Consider the following 21,407-nt stretch of genomic DNA (forward strand, 5'->3'; position numbering starts at 1 on the left):
TGGTCTGGGACAGTGTGTCACAGCATCATCGGACTGAGCTTGTTGTCATTGCAGGCAATCTCAACGCTGTGCGTAACAGGGAAGACATCCTCCTCCCTCATGTGGTACCCTTCCTGCAGGCTCATCCTGACATGACCCTCCAGCATGACAATGCCACCAGCCATACTGCTCGTTCTGTGAGTGATTTCCTGCAAGACAGGTATGTCAGTGTTCTGCCATGGCCAGCGAAGAGCCCAGATCTCAATCCCATCGAGCACGTCTGGGACCTGTTGGATCGGAGGGTCAGGGCTAGGGCCATTAACCCAGAAATGTCCGGGAACTTGCAGGTGCCTTGGTGGAAGAGTGGGGTAACTTCTCACAGCAAGAACTGGAAAATCTGGTGCAGATGCACTGCAGTACTTAATGCAGCTGGTGGCCACGCGAGATACGGACTGTTACTTTTGATTTTGACCCCCCCCCCCCCTTTGTTCAGAGACACATTAATCCATTTCTGTTAGTCACATGTCTGTGGAACTTGTACAGTTTATGTCTCAGTTGTTGAATCGTATGTTCAGTTTGCTGAAAATAATCGCAGTTGACAGTGAGAGGACGTTTCTTTTTTTGCTGAGTTTATATATATTAATTAGTTGGTGTGTGTAAGTGTGTGTGTGTGTGCTGCGGGTTTGAAACTACGAACCCATAGGCTTGGCTCTCTCATCCCTTCCAGGCTTCTGGGAGGGAGGGTGGACAATGAGCCTGTCATAGCAGATGTAAGCAATGTCCCCACACGCGCAGGCAGCTTTCATGGCTGGGATAAGTTCTTTCCTCTTCTGGCACACAGGTTCAGGATAGTCCTCATTGAGGCAGATATACATTCCTCTCAAGTTCTTTGCTCTTTCCAGAAACGCTACCTTGTCCTTGAACCTCAGGAACTTGACCACTATTGGCATGGGCCTGTCACCTAGTCTGGTGATTGATTTTGTAGTCCTGTGGGCACACTCCAACTCAATCTTCCTGTGGTCCATCATCAGTTTCTCCATGATCATTTCCCTCACTTTGTCTTCCGTCCAGGTCTCATGTGGAGGTTCTGCAATTCTGTCCACAACGATGTTATTCTGCCTTGATTGTCCCTCGAGATAATCTGATTTCTCCATCATTGTTATCATGGATTCATATACAGAACTGATGTCCTCTCTCAATGATTACAGTTTGCTGTCATCTTGCCGTTCTCCTGTTTAAACTCATTGAGCTGACCCCGGGAGAACTGCAAACTGTTCTTCAGGTCCTGGACCTCTCTGGTCAGTTTGTCCATTATTTTATTAGTTGACTCCTCCAGTGTTTGGACCAAACACTTGATGCTATTTTCTTGTTGTTGTAACAACTGCTTGTAGAACTATTTTTTTTGATTAAAAGATCTTTCACTTGTGATAGAGAGACACCACTGTCCCTAACAGTACTCCTGCCGGCTTTGGTCTTTGTCATGGTAGCAAAGTAGGTTACTGCTCCTCCCAGTTTCAGACTGGGCAGGTTGCAGGGAAGATTGAAAACAACAACAAACAGCAGGGATCTAGACAACCACAAACCTGGGACAATCCGCGGTCCCAGCCACAATGGCTAATCACGGGCTGCGTTCAAGCCCTCAAGAAAACCCTGCTAGCTTCATAGGCAACTAGCTAGCAGCTAGGCTAGCTGCTACGCCAAACAGCTCGTCAGACCCGGCTTTGCCCTGCAGGATCATTGGACAGATAGTAGCAGTCCCAGCAACTGATGCCAACCGCATTGCGAGATCCAAACTCACAAGGTAGCTACTAAACTTTTTCAATAGACTTTCAAAACGACAAACCGAGCTCTCCCTCGTTCCACGGTCAACAGGAAGTGTTGAGAAAGAAAATCCCATTAACCTCCAACTTCTCATTGCCATTACCATCATTGGTCTTAGGCTACTACTCCTAATGGGGGTGCACTGTTATCACAATGGTACAAATTATTTAAAGGGTCTGGCTTTAAATGACATTCCGCTTATACAGGCTTCATAAAGCCTTCATAGGCACTACATAGATGTGTTAAATCATCTATAAATGTGGCAAATTGTGTGACAATCACCTATGTCAAATGTGACATAACCCACTATGTTGAATATAATATAAACATGTGCTTTATAAAGGGTGACGTTGTGTTGAAGGATGGTATACGCTTTAAAGTGATGTCATGTTAGTCACATTACACCTAATGTCATTCCCAGACACTTCCGCCCAAATGCGCAGAAGGTCAGGTGGACCAACGCATCAAACTTGGCCTTCATTAATTAGGGTTAGGTTTAAAATCACATTTTAAGAAGATAAATTGTGGAAATGGGAAGGATTTATCAATAATTATGACTTTGTGTTAAGTAGTGACAATGACAAATACTTTACTCAGTAATGTCACTCCTATAGAATTTTAAGGTCACTCCCACTAAAACCAACTTTGAATGGTTGATATCCCAGGCTTATATGAGCTGTGTAGCCTGGGGATGACGTTACACCAAGAAACACTTACCTTGATGAAAGCCCCCAACCTAAAAGAAATTGAAAGTGTCTTCTGCAACCAAGTTATATGTTCTTCAGAACGCACAACAAAAACGAGCCATACCGTGCTGTGCTGGGCCCAGTCAGGTCTTTGATACATTCACCCACTACCCCGCTGAAAGATCAGCCACAAAATGTTGGCACCCTTGTAACAGCTTGTAATCAAGCCCTGTTCTCCAGCATGGAAACAGAAGAGGAATATCTCAGGTTGGACTATTCCAAATCATCTTGGTTCTGTCACACACACACACACACACACACACAAGCTTCGCAGGTCCATCAACCCATTTAAATACCTGTCACACACTACAGTAACCTGTGGATCATGACAGAACCTTCATAAATCAGCAGAACGTTAACCTATTTATTGACAAATTATGTAGTGCCCTGTAATACTTAGTTTGAAGTGAGATACCTTCGGTCATTCATAACACATACCCCGCACATTGACTCTGTACCGGTACCCCCTGTATATAGCCTTGCTACTGTTATTTACTGCTGCTTTTTAATTATTTGTTCTTTTTATTTTTTACTTATCTATTTTTACTTAACACTTATTTTTCTTAAAACTGCATTGTTGGTTAAGGGCTTGTAAGTAAGCATTTCACTGTAAGGTCTACACCTGTTGTATTCGGCGCATGTGACGGATACAATTTGATTTGATTTAAAGACTATATTGCCTGACGCTATACTTAATTTAAAGTCAGACTCCTTTGGTCATTTATAACACATACATAAATGCCTTATATCATGACGCTATACATACTATAAAGTTAGACCCATTTGGTCATTTATAACACATACATAAAGGCGTAAACACTTATTACAGCTATTATTACAGCTAAAACAAATAAACATTAAAGACATGTTTAAACCATACATTTCCTTTTATTTGTACATTTTTTAAACAATACAAATACATGAAGTTTCAAAAAGTCTGGCAATGCAATTACATTGAACATTACACAGGACTGTGAATAGTGTACCTTGTCCCTGAGCTGGTGGACAAATAGGTTGGTTCTTCTCTCTCTTCCTCCTGGAGGTACTGTATGTTGATTCCAATCTTAAAAGTAACAACAAAGAAAGTTAACAAGTCTGTTAGGAACTGCCTTTGTCACACTGTCTGGATAAGTGCCTTTCTGTGCTGCGCCAGAAACTCTAAATGGGAATATGGGAAACTCCATTCAATTCATTTTATTATATTCCTCTTTCATTTACAAATCTCATGATGTGACTATGAGACATGGCTGGGGGATTTGTATTTAAGCTGAGCCTGTTAGCTAGCTAAATTTTGGCTAGTTAGCAATTGTTGTGAAGTCATGGAAATTACTTGAAATAGCGGCTAAGGTAGCTACAGTATGTAATCTAACTTAACACTTGGCTACTACAAACAAATTGAAATGACAATAAATAAAAGGTTAACTCACTTGTTTTGCCCCACTTGTGGCAGCACAAGTGGGGCATTTGATTTGCAAACTAATCACATGATCAGTGTCTCGTCAGCAACACTAAAAATGTACTTCCGGGCCACAGAATTTCTAAAAGTTTCAACATAAAAGTCCCCCACGTAATAGCAGAAAGATGTCAATAACCATTAATGAAAAATAGTCTAAACATTAACAATGATTCATATTTGTTCATATTTAAGTGACATTTGCATTCAATTTGGGGTTTTAAACATGTTCCAAGGTCAAATAAATGTGTTGCTGGCTTTTTACTCCACCCATTCTATTGCAGCCGAATCACATCACGTGCGCTTGCCGCACTACGGAAAACCTGCTAACCAAACAAAGTGTTTCTTAGATTTTTCCCAGACCTCAAAAGTCATCCCCTGATGTGGTTTATGCATTGTTGTGAACACAGAAAAAAATATTGAACAAAATGGGGGGAAAACCTGAAAAAAATGTAGATATCAAAAGCAAGAAATAACAAAAGCAAGAAAAAGGGAATTGTGGGAAAAAACTGAAGTAGGTAAAAAATAAAAAACTGATTTTAAAAGGTCATACCAACATGTTTTTCTGTGCATGACTGAACTTTAGAATGTGTGTATTGACTATGTACCCAAGAGGGAAAGAGATTGGGCCATCCTAGAAATGTTTTAGTGAAATATAATGTATACAATTTAGCAGATGCTTTTATTAAAAGTGGTGCTTATGCCACCCTTTATAAAGCACAGGTTTATGTCATATTTGACATAGTGGGTTATGTCACATTTGACATGGATGGTTATGTCACACAGTTATGACCTTAACCAACAGTTATAAAGCTTGACACATGGTTAGGGATGATTTGTATCACATTTATGTAGTGTTTATGAAGGCTTTATGTAGCCTTTATAAGCTGCACGTAATTTAAAGCGGGACCATTTAAAGCCATTAAGCTGCCATATTAGTTGATATAGAATGGGAATATTCCAAAATGCCATGCCCAAATGCCACCTCAATTTAAGAACGACCCACTTGAGAAAAAACATATTTCTATAAAAAGGTATTACATTAGTGCACACTCTTTCTCTCGCTCTCACTTTCCCTATTTCTCGCACACGCATTATTCTTTTTTAAAACATTTTAGTCATTTAGGCAACGCTCTTACGCAGAGTGACTTAGTGAGTGCACAAATATTTCAAACTTAGTGCACAAACTTAGTGAGTGCACAGTAGTGAGTGCACAAATTTTCGTACTGGCCAAAATCCTCTTTCTGCTGGTTCTACATAGAAGTAAGGGCTAAGATAATGTGTTGGAGCTGTACACTGCGTCTGGCCCATTCTCTTCACTCAAACTGCCTTTGATTGTGATTCTGAAAAGATTTCCTGATAGAAGTCAATCATAATGGAATGTGTATGGCATGCATTCAAAGTAAAACCCCAGAGAGGATAAAAATACTTATTCTACAACGTCTGCGGTCTAAATGAAAAAGTAAAGGAAGTACACAGTATCCTCTGTGTCAGTGAAAGGTGGGGGAAAAAACAATATTGTCAGGCTCTGTTGTTTTATATCCGTAACTATGTCATTACCAGTGTTGTAAACTATTATAAAGTACTACTTAAGTAGTTTTGGGGGGTATCTGTACTTTACTATTTATATTTTTGACAACTTTTACTTCACTACACTCGTAAAGAAAATTATGTACTTTTTACTCCATACATATTCCCTGACATGCAAAAGTACTCGTTACATTTTGAATGCTTAGCAGGACAGAAAATGGTCCAATTCGCACACTTATCAAGAGAACATCCCTGGTCATCCCTACTGCCTCTGATCTGACAGACTTACTAAACACAAATGCTTTGTTTTTAAATGATGTTGGGGTGTGACCCTGGCTATCCGTAAGTAAATAAAAAAAAACAAGAAAATTGTGCCGTCTGGTTTGCATAATATAAGGAATTTTAAATTCTTCATACTTTTACTTACAGTGGGGGAAAAAAGTATTTGATCCCCTGCTGATTTTGTACGTTTGCCCACTTACAAAGAAATGATCAGTCTATAATTTTAATGGTAGGTTTATATGAACATTGAGAGACAGGATAACAACAAAAAAATCCAGAAAAACGCATGTCAAAAATGTTATAAAATGATTTCCATTTTAATGAGGGAAATAAGTATTTGACCCCTCTGCAAAACATGACTTAGTACTTGGTGGCAAACCCTTGTTGGCATTCACAGAGTTTAGACGTTTCTTGTAGTTGGCCACCAGGTTTGCACACATCTCAGGAGGGATTTTGTCCCACTCCTCTTTGCAGATCTTCTCCAAGTCATTAAGGTTTCGAGGCTGACGTTTGGCAACTCGAACCTTCAGCTCCCTCCACAGATTTTCTATGGGATTAAGGTCTGGAGACTGGCTAGGCCACTCCAGGACCTTAATGTACTTCTTCTTGAGCCACTCCTTTGTTGCCTTGGCCGTGCGTTTTGGGTCATTGTCATGCTGGAATACCCATCCACGACCCATTTTCAATCCCCTGGCTGAGGGAAGGAGGTTCTCACCCAGGATTTGACAGTACATGGCCCCGTCAAATGATGCGATGAAGTTGTCCTGTCCCCTTAACAGAAAAACACCCCCAAAGCATAATGTTTCCACCTCCATGTTTGACGGTGGAGATGGTGTTCTTGGGGTCATAGGCAGCATTCCTCCTCCTCCAAACACGGCGAGTTGAGTTGATGCCAAAGAGCTTCATTTTGGTCTCATCTGACCACAACACTTTCACCAGTTGTCCTCTGAATCATTCAGATGTTCATTGGCAAACTTCAGACCTTGTGGGCGCTGCAGGATTTCAGTCCTTCACGGCGTAGTGTGTTACCAATTGTTTTCTTGGTGACAATGGTCCCAGCTGCCTTGAGATCATTGACAAGAACCTCCCGTGTAGTTCTGGGCTGATTCCTCACCGTTCTCATGATCATTGCAAACCCACGAGGTGAGATCTTGCATGGAGCCCCAGGCCGAGGGATATTGACAGTTCTTTTGTTTTTCTTCCATTAGCGAATAATCGCACCAAATGTTGTCACCTTCTCACCAAGCTGCTTGGTGATGGTCTTGTAGCCCATTCCAGCCTTGTGTAGGTCTACAATCTTGTCCCTGACATCCTTGGAGAGCTCTTTGGTCTTGGGCCATGGTGGAGAGTTTGGAATCTGATTTATTGATTGCTTCTGTGGACCTGTGTCTTTTTTACAGGTTACAAGCTGCGGTTAGGAACACTCCCTTTAAGAGTGTGCTCCTAATCTCAGCTCGTTACCTATATAAAAGACACCTGGGAGCCAGAAATCTTTCTGATTGAGAGGGGGTCAAATACTTATTTTCCTCATTAAACTGCAAATCAATTTATAACATTTTTGACATGCGTTTTTCTGGATATTTTTGTTGTTATTCTGTCTCTCACTGTTCAAATAAACCTACCATTAAAATTATAGACTGATCCTTTCTTTATCAGTGGGCAAACATACAAAATCAGCAGGGGATCAAATACTTTTCCCCCCCACTGTACATACTTTACGCACGATGCAACAAGGAGTGCCTGGATACGGCCCTTAGCCATGGTATATTGGCCATACAGTATACCACAAAACCAAGAGGTGCCTTATTGCTTTTATAAACTGGATAGCAACATACAGTAATTAGAACAGTACAAATAAATGTTTTGTTATACCCGCGATATACCACGGCTTTCAACCAATCAGCATTCAGGGCTCGAACCACGCAGTTGTCACGTCCTGACCAGTATAAGGGTTATTTGTTATTATAGTTTGGTCAGGACGTGGCAGAGGGTATTTTGTTTATGTGGTTCAGGGTGGTGATTTATGTAGTAGGGTGTTTGATTTATTAGTTCTGTTTTTTTTTGGTCTGTTCTATGTTTTGTATTTCTATGTTCTTTCTGATTTGGGGTATTTCTATGTGTAGGTTAATGGGGGGTTGGACTCTCAATTGGAGGCAGGTGCTTTCTCGTTGCCTCTGATTGAGAGTCCTATATATGGGTAATTGTTTGTTTGGTGTAGTGTTGTGGGAGATTGTTTCTTGTTTTGCATGTGTGAGCCTGACAAGACTGTTTTGTTGTTCGTGAGTTCTTCGTTTTTTTTATTTTGGTGTTCTCTTTATTTAAAAATAAATACAAGATGAGCATCCACATTCCTGCTGCGTTTTGGTCCTCTATTCCCGACGACAACCGTTACACCAGTTTATAAAATTGGTTGATGCATTTAACATCTGAGCAGGATAACACATTATGTAACATCTGAGCAGGATAACGCATTATCATTAGCTAACGCCCTGTAGGGTGAGCTGATTGGAGGACACATGGAAGCAGCGATTGGTTTGTGGACAGGTCAATCGTGGTATCTGTAAGGGCCCTTTTAACAGCTCCACCACAATGACAGACATCTTTAAACCTTTCTTTTAGGTCCGGGAGTGTGCAGCACCACTGGAATGAGATCTATTACTTTGTTGATCACCTGGCTCATAAATTCATAAGGTACAGTATTGCCTGGATTGTTACCCAGATACCACTACAAGTCCCAGAGAGCTAAATTAATGTATACTGGCCAGTAAGGATGTATCAATTCCAGTAAGGATATAAACAGACATGTTTTTGCACAAAGTATTTGGACAAGACAGCAACATACATAAAGAGAGATTATGTCTGTCAACTGTGGAAATACCCTCCCAGCTACATGTAACTGGCAAAATAAAGGAAACCCCAAAATAAAGTGTCTTAATAGGGCTTAACAAGCCAGAACAGCTTCATTGCACATTGACATAGATTCTACAAGTGTCTAGAACTCTATTGGAGAAACTCCATTTGGTGTTTTGTTGACGGTGGTGGAAAACGCTGTCTTAGGCGCCATTCCAGAATCTCCCATAACCTTTCAATTGGGTTGTGATCTGGTGTCTGAGACGGCCATGGCATATGGTTAACATCATTTTCAAGCTCATCAAACCAGTCAGTGACCCCTCGTGCCCTGTGGATGGGGGCATAGCCATTGTATCCAAAATAATGGCCTGCCCAGCATTATTATACATGACCCTAAGCATGATGGGATGTTCATTACTTAATTAACTCAGGAACCACAACTGTGTGGAAGCACCTGCTTTCAATATACGTTGTGTCCCTTATTTACTCAAGTATTTCCTGTATCTCTTTCTCTCTAGCCCTCAGCTGCGGATGTCCTTCATTGTATTTTCTACAGAGGGACGGATCCTGATGAAACTAACAGAAGACAGGCAAGACATAAACCCCTCATAATACAACACTTTTAATGATCTGCCCATTTTACTCATTGGTCAATTGTTTTGTGGAGGGTACTGTGTGTCAATCTTTCTATTACGGGGGTACTGCCCACATGATACACTGACGGTACCAATGGTATATTGTGGTTGTGTGTGAGCAGGGAGCAGATTCGGGCAGGCCTGGAAGAGCTCCGCATGGTGCATCCTGGGGGAGACACTTTTATGCACAAAGGGTTCCAAAGGGTGAGTAATGGATTGGAGACCAGTAGCTGAAGGTAACTGGGGAACAGCTAGACATCCTTCTGCAAAAATTACAAAAACATATTTTTATGTTCAAATAACCTTATCTATCTATAGGTAAAAGCAGAAGACAAATTGCTGTCTCATATTGATCAATAAAGTATCCTTCTAAACATTCTGCTTCTTCTATCTACTCCTCCAGGCCAGCGAACAAATCTACTATGCTGGTGACAGTGAGTAGATTATTCTTGTTTTTTTGCACTTGGAATAAATCATTTGGGTAGAACTCTGGCTCTCTTTATGTCATAAGCAGACACAAAACAGTACAAATAAAACCCATTGAACCCAATTTATGCTATCAGAGGTAATAGAATGAATTATCCAATTATTATCTTCACCTTCAGAGACAGATAGACAGTACAGTCTGTGTTCTGAGGAGATGTATTTTGTTCTGCTCTATTGTCTTGTAAGTCATTTGTCCTGGTCCATCAGGTTTCCGTACGGCCAGTGTCATCATTGCCTTGACAGATGGCGAACTGAGGGAGAATCAGTTTGATCTGGCAGAGAGAGAGGTGAGATAAATATTGGTTTTGGACTATTGGCAATATCTACTGTATCTCTACAGTTTTTAATCCTGGTGCTGAGATAATGTGTAGCGGCTAATTGTATAGCTAATAGGCTATGTGTTTGTAGATCGACTAAGGTGAATGAACCTACAGTGAGGGAAAAAAGTATTTGATCCCCTGCTGATTTTGTACGTTTGCCCACTGACAAAGAAATAATCAGTCTATAATTTTAATGGTAAGTTTATTTGAACAGTGAGAGACAGAATAACAAAAAAATCCAGAAAAACGCATGTCAAAAATGTTATAAATTGATTTGCATTTTAATGTGGGAAATAAGTATTTGACCCCCTCTCAATCAGAAAGATTTCTGGCTCCCAGGTGTCTTTTATACAGGTAACGAGCTGAGATTAGGAGCACACTCTTAAAGGGAGTGCTCCTAATCTCAGTTTGTTACCTGTATAAAAGACACCTGTCCACAAAAGCAATCAATCAGATTCCAAACTCTCCACCATGGCCAAGACCAAAGAGCTCTCCAAGGATGTCAGGGACAAGATTGTAGACCTACACAAGGCTGGAATGGGCTGCAAGACCATCGCCAAGCAGCTTGGTGAGAAGGTGACAACAGTTGGTGCGATTATTCACAAATGGAAGAAACACAAAATAACTGTCAATCTCCCTCGGCCTGGGGCTCCATGCAAGATCTCACCTCGTGGAGTTGCAATGATCATGAGAACGGTGAGGAATCAGCCCAGAACTACACGGGAGGATCTTGTCAATGTTCTCAAGGCAGCTGGGACCATAGTCACCAAGAAAACAATTGGTAACACACTACGCCGTGAAGGACTGAAACCCTGCAGCGCCCGCAAGGTCCCCCTGCTCAAGAAAGCACATATACATGCCCGTCTGAAGTTTGCCAATGAACATCTAAATGATGAGACCGAAATGGAGCTCTTTGGCATCAACTCAACTCGCCGTGTTTGGAGGAGGAGGAATGCTGCCTATGACCCCAAGAACACCATTGCCACCGTCAAACATGGAGGTGGAAACATTATGCTTTGGGGGTGTTTTTCTGCTAAGGGGACAGGGCAACTTCACCGCATCAAAGGGACGATGGACGGGCCATGTACCGTCATATCTTGGGTGGGGAACCTCCTTCCCTCAGCCAGGGCATTGAAAATGGGTCGTGGATGGGTATTCCAGCATGACAATGACACAAAACACACGGCCAAGGCAACAAAGGAGTGGCTCAAGAAGAAACACATTAAGGTCCTTGAGTGGCCTAGCCAGTCTCCAGACCTTAATCCCATAGAAAATCTGTGGAGGGAGCTGAAGGTTCGAGTTGCCAAATGTCAGCCTCGAAACCTTAATGACTTGGAGAAGATCTGCAAAGAGGAGTGGGACAAAATCCCTCCTGAGATGTGTGCAAATCTGGTGGCCAACTACAAGAAACGTCTAACCTCTGTGATTGCCAACAAGGGTTTTGCCACCAAGTATTAAGTCATGTCTTTCCTCCGTCGCGTCGCACCTCTAAGGCCTTTCTCTTAGCCTGCTAGCCCGCCGCTAGCTGCCTGAAGCCACGCACTGGACTCTTATGATCACCCGGCTACGCATGCCTCTCCCTAACGCCACCATGCCTTGTCCATTGATGTTTTGGTTTGTAACTATTGTTTTATTTCACTGTAGAGCCTCTAGCACTGCTCACAATGCCTCGGCTAACAATTTAGTTCCACCTCCCATACATGCAGTGACATCACCTGGTTTAAATGCTATTTCTAGAGACAATATCTCTTTCATTATCACTATATGCACAGGTTTACCCCCACTGTATTCACATCCTACTATACCTTTGTCTGTACATTATGCCTTGAATCTATTCTACTGTGCCCAGAAATCTGCTCCTTTTACTCTAGACCCAAACTGCTACAGACCTATATCTATCCTACCCTGCATCTCTAAGGTCTTCGAAAGCAAGTTAACAAACAGATTACCGACCATTTTGAATCACACCGTACCTTCTCCGCTATGCAATCTGGTTTCAGAGCCGGTCATGGGTGCACCTCAGCCACGCTCAAGGTCCTTAACGATATCATAACCGCCATCGATAAGAGACATTACTGTGCAGCCGTATTCATCGACCTGGCCAAGGCTTTCGACTCTGTCAATCACCACATTCTTATTGGAAGACTCAACAGCCTTGTTTTCTCAAATGATTGCCTCGCCTGATTCACCAACTACTTCTCTGATAGAGTTCAGTGTGTCAAATCGGAGGGCCTATTGTCCGGACCTCTGGCAGTCTCTATGGGGATGCCACAGGGTTCAATTCTTGGGCCGACTCTCTTCTCTGTATACATCAATGATGTCGCTCTTGCTGCTGGTGATTCTCTGATCCACCTCTACACAGACGACACCATTCTGTATACTTCTGGCCCTTCTTTGGACACTGTGTTAACTAACCTCCAGACGAGCTTCAATGCCATTCAACTCTCCTTCTGTGGCCTCCAACTGCTCTTAAACGCAAATAAAACTAAATGCATGCTATTCAACCGATCATTGCCCGCACCTGCCCGCCCATCCAGCATCACTACTCTGGACGGCTCTGACTTAGAATACGTGGATAACTACAACTACCTGGGTGTCTGGCTAGACTGTAAACTCTCCTTCCAGACTCATTAAGCATCTCCAATCCAAAATTAAATCTAGAATCGGCTTCCTATTTCACAACAAAGCATCCTTCACTCATGCTGCCAAACATACCCTCGTAAAACTGACCATCCTACCGATCCTCGACTTCGGCGATGTCATTTATAAAATAGCCTCCAACACTCTACTCAACAAACTGGATTTAGTCTATCACAGTGCGATCCATTTTGTTACCAAAGCCCCATACACTACCCACCATTGCGACCTATACACTCTCGTTGGCTGGCCTTCACTTCATACTCGTCGCCAAACCCACTTACTGTATTTATTTATTCTGCTCCTTTTGCACCCCAGTATCTCTACTTGCACATCCATCTTTTGCACATCTACCATTCCAGTGTTTAATTGCCATATTGTAATTACTTTGCCACCATGGCCTATTTATTGCCTTAATTCCCTTATTTTACCTAATTTGCACTCACTGTATATATAGTTTTTGTTTTCTTTTTTTCTACTGTATTATTGACTGTATGTTTTGTTCATTCCATGTGTAAGTGTCTAACTGCTATGCTTTATCTTGGCCAGGTCGCAGTTGCAAATGAGAGCTTGTTCTCAACTAGCCTACCTGGTTAAATAAAGGTGAAATAAATAAAATAAATACAAATGTTTTGCAGAGGGGTCAAATACTTATTTCCCTCGTTAAAATGCAAATCAATTTATAACATTTTTGACATGCGTTTCTGGATTTTTTTGTTGTTATTCTGTCTCTCACTGTTCAAATAAACCTACCATTAAAATTATAGACTGATCATTTCTTTGTCAGTGGGCAAACATACAAAATCAGCAGGGGATCAAATACTTTTTTCCCTCACTGTACAGCAGCCAAGGTGATAATGGCTGCAGTCATTTTTGCTTGTTTTTGCTGTTCTCCCAATAGCATTGTATAGTTTATAAACTGTATATAAATTCAGTAAATGAGCTCCATCTTTCTTAAAATTCACCCTGTCCGGGGACCTCACTAAATCTCAGACTGGTTATGGCCATGAAAGCACAAGATTTAACCAAAGCAATCGATTGAGTGGACTGCTACAAAAATGCCTGCATCATTATAGACCGCAAACTCTGCTTTGGAGAAAACTTGGATATCTTTGTCTCCATGTGTCAGTCATGACTCAAGACTAAATACCTGCACAACCTGAGATGGCTGGAGAAAACCCCCAAATCTGTCGTGCATGCCTTCCATAGAGGCTTCATAGAATCAAGGCTCATCCTTTATGGAGACACCTTTATACACTGTGTTGTATTGGTTTTCTATATATCGAACACCAGACATGAAGTTCTCTCTACTTTGGACAATATAGAGTTATGAAATAACTTTCATGTCTATTTGTGTGACCCTTTTGAAAACTAGGCCAGCCGATCGCGTCAACTGGGCGCCTCAGTCTACTGCGTGGGAGTAAAAGACTTCAACGAAACCCAGGTGAGCCACGTTCACATGTTTCTGTTGTGAGCAGGGGATTATTATTGTTATTACACTGTTATTGAATTAGAATTCTCCTCACTCCCTAGCTTTGGACAATAGCCGACAGTAAGGACCATGTCTTCCCTGTGAATGATGGCTTTGAGGCACTGCAAGGAGTCATTGATTCAGTAAGGGCAATGTTGTTGGGGTTGGTAGAATGATGCAAACACCTGTTCACTATTGTAAGGTATGTTTTCAACACTGTTGAAAGTATACCATGGTCTAAGGTTTACATACTTTCAACAGCTCTAACTCTTTTTGTGTTTGTCTTTTAATTTAATTTTCTTTGTCATATCCAATTACGATCTTGTCTCATCGCTGCAACTCCCCTACGAGCTCGGGAGAGGCGAAGGTCGAGTCATGCGTCCTCCGAAACATGATCCGCCAAACCGCGCTCCTTAACACCCACCCCGCATAACCCGGAAGCCACTGTTCAACTGACAACCGAGGTCAGCCTGCAAGCACCCAGCCCACCACAAGGAGTCACTAGAGCGCGATGAGCCAAGTAAAGGCCCCAAGTCAAACTCTCCCCTAACCCGGACAACGCTGGGCCAATTGTGCGCCGCCCTATGGGACTCCCGGTCACGGCCGGTTGTGACACAGCCTGGGATCGAACCCGGGTCTGTAGTGACGCCTCAAGCACTGCGATGCAGTGCCTTAGACCGCTGTGCCACTCAGGAGGCCTCAACAGCTCTAACTCTAACAGATTTACGTTTCCAGTAGTGCTGCTTCCCTCCTTCACCATTAACCATCGCCTTCTCCCTGTTTCTCTCTCTCTTGCTCTTCTCCCTTCACTCAGATCCTGAAGAGATCATGCATCGAGATCTTGGCAGCAGAGCCCTCTAGTATCTGTGCAGGAGGTGAGTGGTGTATTAGCTCCTCTGTTGTAGTTCCAGAATAACCAATTTTAAACATAGACAAACCTTGTATAAAGGAGGCTCGTTGTATTGCTTCTTTAATCAAAACAAGTTTTCAGCTGTGCTAACATAATTGCAAAAGGGTTTTCTAATGATCAATTAGCCTTTTAAAATGATAAACTTGGATTAGCTAACACAACATGCCATTGGAACACAGGAGTGATGGTTGCTGATAATGGGCCTCTGTACGCCTATGTAGATATTCCATAAAAATCAGCCGTTTCCAGCTACAAAGTAATTTACAACATTAACAATGTCTACACTGTATTTCTGATCAATTGGATGTTATTTTAATGGACAAAAAGTGTGCTTTTCTTTCAACAACAAGGACATTTCTAAGTGACCCCAAACTTTTGAACGGTAGTGTATATTTTTAATCCATTTTAGAATTATGCTGTAACGTAACAAAGTGGAATAAGTCAAGGGGTCGGAATGCTTTCCAAATGCACAGTTGATCAACTCTCCAGTAGGAGGTGCTGCCAGCCTATAGTTTTTTTCTTATCAAGAATATTACGTTGAAGATCTGATGTTGTTTCCAAGGTACAAATTCAACATTTTATACTAGGTAAGTATTAGGAGCATCACCGTTTGTTGGTTCAATTACAGGCTCAAAATGGCCAGAAACAAAGACCTTTCTTCTAAAACTCGTCAGTCTAATCTTGTTCTGAGAAATGAAGTCTATTCCATGCAAGAAGTTGCCAAGAAACTGAAGTTCTCGTACAACGCTGTTTACTACTCCCTTCACTGAACAGCACAAACTGGCTCTAACCAGAATAGAAAGAAGAGTGGGAGGCTCCGGTGCACAACTGAGCAAGAGGACAAGTACATTAGAGTGTCTCGTTTGAGAAAGGTTCACCTCCAACAGGACAACAACCCTAAGCACACAGCCAAGACAATGTAGGAATGGCTTCGGGACAAGTCTCTAAATGTCCTTGAGTGACCCAGCCACTCAATCAAACGCGATCGAACATCTCTGGAGAGACCTGAAAATATCTGTACAGTGACACTCGCCATCCAACCTGACAGAGCTTGAGAGGATCTGCAGAGAAGAATGGGAGAAACTCCCCAAATACAGGTGTGCCAAGCTTGTAACTACATACCCAATAAGACTTTGGCGCCGGAGAAAATGGCTGATAACCAACAGTGCTATTTTGTTCGTTTTTTCGCATTGTTTGTCACTTATTTTGTACATAATGCTGCTGCTACAGTCTCTTCTGGAAATCAGAACAGTGATTACTCACCTTGAACTGGATGAAGAATTTGTCTTTAATGAGTCGGACGAGAGGGATTTACTCCAGACACCCGAACAGGCCCTCATCCCTGTCATTCACAGGAGAAACAGACGGAAAAGATATCGCGGAAGGAGATCGGGTGCCTTGTGAGGATCCGCCGACGAGTGGCTAATCTGCTGTTGCCATCCCTACTATTGGCCAACGTACAGTCGCTGGATAATAAATTGGACAAACTAAAAGCACGTATATCCTACCAACAGGACATTAAAAACCATAATATCTTATGTTTCACCGAGTCGTGGCTGAACGACGACATGAATAACATACAGCTGGCGGGTAATACACTGTATCGGCAGGATAGAACAGCAGCCTCTGGTAAGACAAGGGGAGAAAGTCTATGTATATTTGTAAACAACAGCTGGTACCCGATATCTAAGGAAGTCTCAAGGTTTTGCTCACCTGAGGTAGAGTTTTTCATGATATGCTGTAGACCACACTTTCTACATAGAGAGTTTATCTGTATTTTTCATAGCTGTCTATATACCACCACAGACCGATACTGACACTAAGACCGCACTCAATGAGCTGTATACTGCCATCAGCAAACAGGAAAACGCTCATCCAGAGGCGGCGCTCCTAGTGGCTTGGGACTTTAATGCAGGGAATCTTAAATCCGTTTTACCAAATTTCTATCGGCATGTTAAATGTGCAACAAGAGGGAAGACTCTAGACCACCTTTACTCCACACACAGAGACGCATACAAAGCTCTCCCTCACCCTCCATTTGGCAAATCTAACCATAATTCTATCCTCCTGATTCCTGCTTACAAGCAAAAATTAAAGCAGGAAGCACCAGTGACGCGGTCAATAAAAAAAGTGTTCTGATGAAGCAGATGCTAAGATGCAGGTCTGTTTTGCTAGCACAGACTGGAATATGTTCTGGGATTCTTCCGATGGCATTGAAGAGTACACCACATCAGTCACTGGCTTCATCAATCAAGTGCACCGATTACTTCGTCCCCACAGTGACTGTACGTACATACCCCAACCAGAAGACATGGATTACAGGCAACGTCTGCACTGAGCTAAAGGGTAGAGCAGCCGCTTTCAAGGAGCGGGAGTCTAACCCAGAAGCTAATAAGAAATCCCGCTATGCCCTCCGACGAACCATCAAACAAGCAAAGCTTCGATACAAGACTAAGATTGAATCGTACTACACGGGCTCCCATGCACGTCAGATGTGGCAGGGCTTGAAAACTATTACAGACTACAAAGGGAAGCACAGCCGAGAGCTGCCCAGTGACAAGCCTACCAGACAAGCTAAATTACTTCTATGCTCGCTTTGAGGCTAGTAACACTGAAGCATGCATGAGAGCATCATCTGTTCCCGACAACTGTGTGATCACGCCCTCCGCAGCCAATGTGAGTAAGACCTTTAAACAGGTCAACATTCACAAGGCCGCAGGGCCATACGGATTACCAGGACGTGTACTCCGAGCATGCGCTAACGAACTGGCAAGTGTCTTCACTGACATTTTCAACCTCTCCCTGTCTGAGACTGTAATCCCAACATGTTTTAAGCATACCGCCCAAACAGATCCACAGATGATGCAATCGCGATTGCACTCCACACTGCCCTTTCACACCTGGACAAAAGGAACACCTATGTGAGAATGCTATTCACTGACTACAGCTCAGCGTTCAACACCATAGTGCCCTCAAAGCTCATCACTAAGCTAAGGACCCTGGGACTAAACACCTCCCTCTGCAACTGGATCCTGGACTTCCTGACGGGCCGCCCCCAGATGGTAAGGGTAGGTAACAACACATCAGCCACGCTGATCCTCAACACGGGGGCCCCTCATGGGTGTGTGCTCAGTCCCCTCCTGTACTCTCTGTTCACTCGTGACTGCAAGGCCAGGCATGACTCCATCACCATCATTAAGTTTGCAGATGACAACAGTGGTAGGCCTGATCACAAACAATGACGAGACAGCATATAGGGAGGAGATCAGAGACCTGGCTGTGTGGTGCCAGGACAATAATCTCTCCCTCAACGTGATCAAGACTAAGGAGATGATTGTGGACTACAGGAAAAGGAGGACCAAGCAGACCCCCATTCTCATCGACAGGGCTGTAGTGGAGCAGGTTGAGAGCTCCAAGTTCCTTGGTGTCCACATCACCAACAAACGAACATGGTCCAAGCACACTAAGACAGTCGTGAAGAGGGCACGACAAAACCTATTTCCCCTCAGGAGACTGAAAAGATTTGGCATGGGTCCTCAAATCCTCAAAAGGCTCTACAGCTGCACCATCGAGAACATCCTGACTGGTTGCATCACTTCCTGGTATGGCAACTGTTCGGCCTCCGACCGCAAGGCACTATAGAGGGTAGTGCGTACGGCCCAGTACATCACTGGGGCCAAGCTTCCTGCAATGCAGGACCTCTATACCAGGCGGTGTCAGAGGAAGGCCCTAAAAAATGTCAAAGACTCCAGCCACCCTAGTCATAGACTGTTCTCCCTGCTACCGCACGGCAAGCGGTACCGGAGCGCCAAGTCTAGTTTCAAGAGGCTTCTAAACAGCTTCTACTCCCAAGCCATAAGATTCCTGAACATCTAATCAAATGGCTACCCAGACTATTTGCATTGATCCCCCCCCCCACCACCTCTTCACTCTTTTACGCTGCTGCTACTCTCTGTTATTATCTATGCATAAGTCACTTAAATAACTCTACCTACAGTACATGTATATAATACCTCAATTACCTCGACTAACCGGTGCCCTCTCACATTGACTCTGTACCGGTACCCATTGTATATAGCCTCGCTATTATTGTTTTACTGCTGCTCTTAATTATTTCTTTTTTTTCTTAAAACTGCATTGTTGGTTAATTAAGGGCTCGTATGTAAGCATTTCACTGTAAGGTCTACACCTGTTGTATTCAGTGCATGTGACAAATAACATTTGACTTGAGCCTGTAATCGCTGCCAAAGGTGCTTCAACAAAGTACTGAGTAAAGGGTCTGAATACTTATGTAAATGCGATATCAGTTTTTTTTTTTACTAATTTGAAGAAGAAAAAAAGATATACTGTTTTTGCTTTGTCATTATGGGGTATTGTGTTCAGATTGAGGAGGAAAACAAACTATTTAATCCATTTTAGAATAAGGCTGAAACGTAACAAAATGTCAAGTGGTCTGAATACCTTCCAAATGTGCTGTATCTACAGCTATCCCTTCAGTCTCCCATCCAGGGCTTTAACCAAACCCAGCCCTGCTTAGCGTTGATATTTGACTATAACCATGTGTTATCATGAGAATGATTGTTGAGAAGTCTCCACTTAATAGATTCACTGTTGCTATCTAAGTCATTCCAAAGGGTAGGTTCAACAGAGCAAATTATATGTAGATATATGTAGATATGTAGATAGCATTTGGGAAGTCATCAACAGCTATTGTTTACAATACATATAGGCCTAGGGTTTCAGCTAATACAAGTTAAAAAAAAGCAGATTAAGCCAGTGGCTAAGATTGAACTATCCAAGTAATAGATACATCTCCTTTAAATGTTTATATTTGGTTGCATTGTCAACCAAACACAATTCAATATTACTTTTGTAAGACAGTAAATAGCTTAATGTTAAGGCTATCGTACAAACGAATGTAACAGTATTTATTCAAACTTAAAATTTGTAACATCCATGGCACATTTTGAGGTTCCTGTAAAATGTCTTCTTATGTAATCATAGAAATCGTGCATGTTCAGGGTCGCAGTTCTGTGGAAATCTTCACAATTGCTACAGTTATCTGAACAGAATCTCATATGGCATTGATCACTTGCACCATGTAGTTTAATGCAATCTCAATTGCAGTCCAGGTCATTTGGTTGTGCTATTAGATGACGTACATTGATAACACATTAAGTTGTTGTATAAATAAACAAAATATCTGACATTGTATTCCCATTTAAATGTTGTTGTGCTTTTAAATGGTTGAAAGCACATTGATAACACATTTAGGTGACAACTAAACCAGAAATCAGACATTGATTTTCCATTGGAATTTAATTGTGCTTTTAGATGGTTGAAGGCATAGTGATAACACGTTGGGAATTCAAAAAACATTTTTTGAGTGGATGAAAATAGTTTGGAATCTCATTGATCAGTGCATCTACCAAATATTACCCAATTATCCACGTTGAAATGACGTGGTGTGCCCAGTGGGATGTATCATTATGCATAATTGGGAAGCTTTTGGCCTCAAGAAATAAGGATTTGAAAATATCATTATCAACTGTAATTCCACTTTACTTATGATTATCAAGATTAACAGATGGCATTGATGATTGTTCTCTCCCTTTCATCCTGCCTTAGAGTCCTTCCAGGTGGTAGTGAAAGGAAATGGTTTCTCACATGCCCGCGAGGTGGGGAAGGTCCTTTGTAGCTTCCGCATCAACGACACTCTCACTTTGAGTAAGTGGAAGTTACGGTATCTACAATTTCCCGAACATTAACCTTAATGAATCCCATCAGTAACACCCCTGTTTTGAATGATCTGGAAAGAATCTCTAACTTTCACACAAGGTTCTGAGTGCAGGGTAATGAGGCTTAGAAAGAGATTTGTTTCAGCAATGTCACAGTGAGTTGGCTGTTATTGACTGTGACTATGAAACAGGCAAATACAAAAGAGAAGGATTTCAAACATCCTGTACGAAAGAACCTAAAGGAATGAGCCTGAAAGAAAGATCATTAGATCAAACAGGCACCAGTTGGGTTCTCAAGACAATTTCTGCCTGTCTTAATTATTATTATTGATTTTTTTTGTCACGGGACCACACGTGTAGCTCAGTCTTTATGTTCCTTACCTAACCATTTCATTGGGCCAATGTAGAACAGCAGTATCCCACAAGGTGCCCTACACATGACAGAACATTGGACCAAGAAAGAACTTCTTTGCACTTGTGGCACAAATATTTTGATGCAAGAGATTACCCTCGCTCCAAAGTTGCAAACCACTGTCTGGTTGCAAATTC

At 42.2% G+C, this 21,407-nt stretch overlaps 1 protein-coding gene and 1 pseudogene across 1 annotated transcript in view; one reads left to right on the top strand and one right to left on the bottom strand.

Annotated features, from left to right (window-relative positions):
• LOC106568239 (anthrax toxin receptor 1-like) overlaps positions 1 to 21,407 on the top strand; it is a 47,746-nt pseudogene that overhangs the window by 8,321 nt on the left and 18,018 nt on the right.
• Positions 1 to 21,407, bottom strand: part of LOC106568237 (AP2-associated protein kinase 1) — a 110,094-nt gene that overhangs the window by 7,397 nt on the left and 81,290 nt on the right. The window lies entirely within an intron of this gene.

This window comes from Salmo salar, chromosome ssa13 (assembly GCF_905237065.1).
Source record: "Salmo salar chromosome ssa13, Ssal_v3.1, whole genome shotgun sequence".
Taxonomy (NCBI): domain Eukaryota; kingdom Metazoa; phylum Chordata; class Actinopteri; order Salmoniformes; family Salmonidae; genus Salmo; species Salmo salar.